Consider the following 5,312-nt stretch of genomic DNA (forward strand, 5'->3'; position numbering starts at 1 on the left):
GGATTTTTTCGCACGCGGCTGGCGCAGTGTATCGCACGGGGACACTGTGCGCCAGCATTTTTGTGCAAATTTCTATGAATTACCCTGTATGTGTTTTAATGCATTATACAGCACACTTTCTGAGAAGAAATTGGCTAAAACACCAGAGAGTTTGTCATTGTTTTGTGGGGCAACACCAATCTAGTAAGCCAGTGCATGCAAGTCACCAACAGTGCACAGGAACATTAATGTTTTAATTAATATAATGCTCTGCTATTAAAAATGCCTTCCACAATGAAAACATGTCCAACTGACTCCACAATGTAGACCAGTCTAGACACGTAATAACATATTAGAGTAAAGCATGCCAGGCCACATTTAGACATACTTCAACTGGTTACACCAAAATGCCAGTTGAAGCAATAAGTCTTATCATGGTTATTTTACCATAGATGCCCAGAAAAATATACAATGATGCAGTAAGAAATGGCTAGACTGGCAGCACCCAAATGCCAGTCTAGCCAGGTAATAACACTTAGCAAGACTGCTTTATCAGAGATGCCCAGTTTTAAAAAAGTCAAACCAAACTAAGAAATAACTAGAGTGACTGCACCAAAATGCCTCTCTGGCCACTAATACCACATATCATGCCTGCTTAGCCTGGACATGGATGACCATTATGATTTATCGCACAATCCCTGTTACCACACCACCCTCTCACTCCTGCACCAACACAAAAAATCAGCTTCTCATCCCAGAATAACCTCCACATCCGTTTTCCTTGTCCCGGTGCTTACGTATGAGACTCCTTGCCTCATAGGTAAGTACTGGGTTGAGGAAGAATGGGATTAGGAGTAATAAAGATTACAGGTAACTAAGCCAGGCATTACCTCCATGTCCCTCTACCTCATTCCAGTACTTGTGTATGAGTCAAAGTGCCTCATACATAAGTACTGGGACGAGGAAGAATTGGGCAATGAGTAATGAAGATTACCAATAAGTAACCAAGGGATTAAACACACGTAGTGACTCAACACCATTAAGCTGACTGGGCTTCAGCCCTCCCCACAACCTCCCCCTTGAAATGTAGGGCTATGTTGACTCGACCTGGCTGATTTACAGAGCAGTTGCCGGACAGAACAGGACACTTATGTTAAACGGCACCTGGGTTTCGCTGATAACAAAGTCCCAGCAATTACTGACATAAAGCATTTCACTGTTAGTACCTGCATTCAAATGCATAATTCTTTAGGCAATTGAAATCTTGATGTGGGTTTAGTACTTGCATGCCAGGGAAATGATTGGAAGAGTAGAGATAAGACAGGAGATCGTGTATTCTCACAGCAGACCATATATGGGTGCTTTCAGACTTAAAGGAGAGAGTTAACTACTTTAACATTGAATCTGGACTAGAATAGTCTCATTAGAATGCATAAAGAAGTTAGATGTACCACACAAATAAGTTTGCCCTTCCCCCACTGCCTGTGAAGTTAGCACTTGTCCCAACATTTGAAGGGTTAGCGCCCCCTCCTCCTGAAATGTAGGTTTTGTTGCGTCCCTGAACACAAGCACACATACCATTCACCATACACACACATGCACACAAAGCCACCCATACATTTAAGTGTGCACTCTTTCACCATTCACTCAACACACACACCCAGCCACCTATACATTTAATTATGCACCCTTTCACCATACAGACACACCCAGGCAGCTACCCATACATTTAAATGTGCACCCTTTCACCATACACTCGAAACACACACCCAGCCACCCATACATTTAATTGTGCACCCTTTCATTATACACTCACACATGCACAAGTCATGGCTTTGAGGGGAGCCCTATTACTTCAAAAATAAATGGTTTCCTTTTGAAGTCACTCCAACTTCATAAAGAAATTATTTCCGTTAAGGACCGAATGATAATGGAAATAATTTCAGTCATAGACCTCCCCCACCCCACGAAATGGAGGCCTCCATGCTAGAGGTATCCATGTCATGGGGTTGGGGGAGCCCTTGGATTTCAAAAATAAATAGTTTCTTTTTGTAGTCACTCTGCCATCAACAGAAATAATGTCTTTATGAAGGCAGAGGGACTAAAAAAAGAAAGAAAAAATTTTTTTGTTTGTTTTTTAGTCCAAGGGCTCCTCAGGACATGTGGTGGCAGGGCCCGCACCACAGGGAGTGTGGGGGCCCGCGTTATGCCAGTGTGGAGAGACATCTAAATATTGCCATTCTAGGCAAACATTCCTGTTGCAAAGCATTCATCCCCACCCACACTTTTTTCGTTCGACACCCAAGACCGTGCCATCCATCACTCGCACGAAATTACTGAAAACAAAGCACCATCCCATAGAAAAAAACACATGTTTTGTGCACCTGCCTGAAGCAATTGCTCACAGAGCAGGTGTATAAATGCGCATGCTAAGAGCGTGTACCCCCAGAAACAACTTGCCTTCGAGCCAACACATGACCAATAATTATTACTGTGCACATAGAGATATCATTAGTTCTTACGAATATAAATGACTGCAAACAAACCACACAGCAAATGCTTGCCCGGTAGTTGTAGGATCCATGCAAAATTCATACAATGACTTTCAATGTTTTATTACCCCACGTGTAACCAGAGGCGTAGCCAGGATTGTTCAACAAGTGGGGCCTGAAGCCTATGTAGCTGGGCACACCCCAAGGAAAGCTCCTCACAGATGGAAAGGGATTTGTCCCTCCCCCGGCCCAGAGATCTTGTAGGAACAATTATGCATTTTAGTGCAAATTGTAGCTAGAACAAGAATTGTAAGTAGACAATTTCTTTAAATCATCGGACTGTGATTCTGTTTTTCCTGGGCAACTCAAATTGTTACGTCCATATGCCCTGACAAGAGCAGCATTTACATTTAAAGGGATGGTCTAGTAAAAAATGTTATTTAAAAAATAGATAGGCAACATAAAAAAAAAATACTAGCATTCTCCGTTTTAAAACTTCCTATGTAAAATTATGAGCTATTCAAGCTCAAAATTCACAAAAGCAAGCACATGGGCGCATCCATTTTGTAAATGGAGGCCCTCCTGTGCTGGCTTTTGCTTTTGCGGCACTAATGAAGGAAAAGCCAGCCAGCTGTAGTAAACAAAGGCTACCGCTGGGTGGCTTTCCCTTCATTAGTGCTGTAGGCGGAGGACGGGGACCGGAGACCAGAGCAGGAAAGCTGCAGCTGAATCTCGGTAAGTGCTATTTTTTTTTTTTAAAATAAGCACTAGCTGCGTTTTTTTTTCTAAGTTTTCCGGGCTGGAGGAGCCCGAAAAACTTAGAAATAAAACCGCAGCTTTAAAAACGTTGTATTTATGTTTGCAGGCGCTTTTGAAGAGACCGCAAACATAAATACAACGTTATGGTGTTGGAAAACGCTGCGGTTTTTCTTTCCATGTTTCTTAGGCTCCTCTGCCTCGGAGGAGCCTGAGAAACTTGGAAAGAAAAACCGCAGCGTTTTCCAACACAACCGCGTTGTTTCTGCCTGAATCTGCTTTACCATTTGGGGCTCTCGGGCTCCCCACGGGGAGCCTGAGAGCCCCAAATGGTAAAGCAGATTCAGGCAGAAACAATGCGGCATTGCGGAAAACAACCGCGTTGTTTCTGCCTGAATCTGCTTTCCCATTTGGGGCTCTCGGGCTCCCCGTGGGGAGCCCGAGAGCCCCAAATGGTAAAGCAGATTCAGGCAGAAACAACGCGGCATTGCGGAAAACAACCGCGTTGTTTCTGCCTGAATCTGCTTTGCCATTTGGTGCTCTCGGGCTCCCCAGGGGGAGCCCGAGAGCCCCAAATGGGAAGGCAGATTTAGGCAGACAACGCAGCATTTAGTATTTCCCATTTGGGTCTCTCGGGCTCCCCACGGGGAGCCCAAGAGCCCCAAATGGGAAATCGGCTGCAGGTAGAAACACTACGCGGCATGTAAACATAACATAACATAAACAAAGTGATAGCCACAGTAGGCAGAAACACACGCGGTTGTGTTGGAAAACGCTGCGGTTTTTCTTTCCAAGTTTCTCAGGCTCCTCTGAGCCAGAGGAGCCTAGAAACTTGGAAAGAAAAACTGCAGCGTTTTCCAACACAATAACGTTGTATTTATGTTTGCGGTCGCTTCAAAAGCGACCGCAAACATAAATACAACGTTTTTAAAGCTGCAGTTTTATTTCTAAGTTTTCCGGGCTCCTCCAGCCTGGAAAACTTAGAAAAAAACCGCAGCTTTAAAAACGTTGTATTTATGTTTGCAGGCGCTTTTGAAGCGACCGCAAACATAAATACAACGTTATGGTGTTGGAAAACGCTGCGGTTTTTCTTTCCATGTTTCTTAGGCTCCTCTGCCTCGGAGGAGCCTGAGAAACTTGGAAAGAAAAACCGCAGCGTTTTCCAACACAACCGCGTTGTTTCTGCCTGAATCTGCTTTACCATTTGGGGCTCTCGGGCTCCCCACGGGGAGCCTGAGAGCCCCAAATGGTAAAGCAGATTCAGGCAGAAACAATGCGGCATTGCGGAAAACAACCGCGTTGTTTCTGCCTGAATCTGCTTTCCCATTTGGGGCTCTCGGGCTCCCCGTGGGGAGCCCGAGAGCCCCAAATGGTAAAGCAGATTCAGGCAGAAACAACGCGGCATTGCGGAAAACAACCGCGTTGTTTCTGCCTGAATCTGCTTTGCCATTTGGTGCTCTCGGGCTCCCCAGGGGGAGCCCGAGAGCCCCAAATGGGAAGGCAGATTTAGGCAGACAACGCAGCATTTAGTATTTCCCATTTGGGTCTCTCGGGCTCCCCACGGGGAGCCCGAGAGCCCCAAATGGGAAATCGGCTGCAGGTAGAAACACTACGCGGCATGTAAACATAACATAACATAAACAAAGTGATAGCCACAGTAGGCAGAAACACACGCGGTTGTGTTGGAAAACGCTGCGGTTTTTCTTTCCAAGTTTCTCAGGCTCCTCTGAGCCAGAGGAGCCTAGAAACTTGGAAAGAAAAACCGCAGCGTTTTCCAACACAATAACGTTGTATTTATGTTTGCGGTCGCTTCAAAAGCGACCGCAAACATAAATACAACGTTTTTAAAGCTGCAGTTTTATTTCTAAGTTTTCCGGGCTCCTCCAGCCTGGAAAACTTAGAAAAAAACCACAGCTAGTGCTTATTTTAAAAAAAAAAAAAAAATAGCACTTACCGAGATTCAGCTGCAGCTTTCCTGCTCTGGTCTCCGGTCCCCGTCCTCCGCCTACAGCACTAATGAAGGGGAAGCCACCCAGCGGTAGCTGTTGTTTACTACAGCTGGCTGGCTTTTCCTTCATTAGTGCC

This window comes from Ambystoma mexicanum, chromosome 10, assembly GCF_040938575.1.
Source record: "Ambystoma mexicanum isolate Mex_15411 chromosome 10, UKY_AmexF1_1, whole genome shotgun sequence".
NCBI lineage: Eukaryota > Metazoa > Chordata > Amphibia > Caudata > Ambystomatidae > Ambystoma > Ambystoma mexicanum.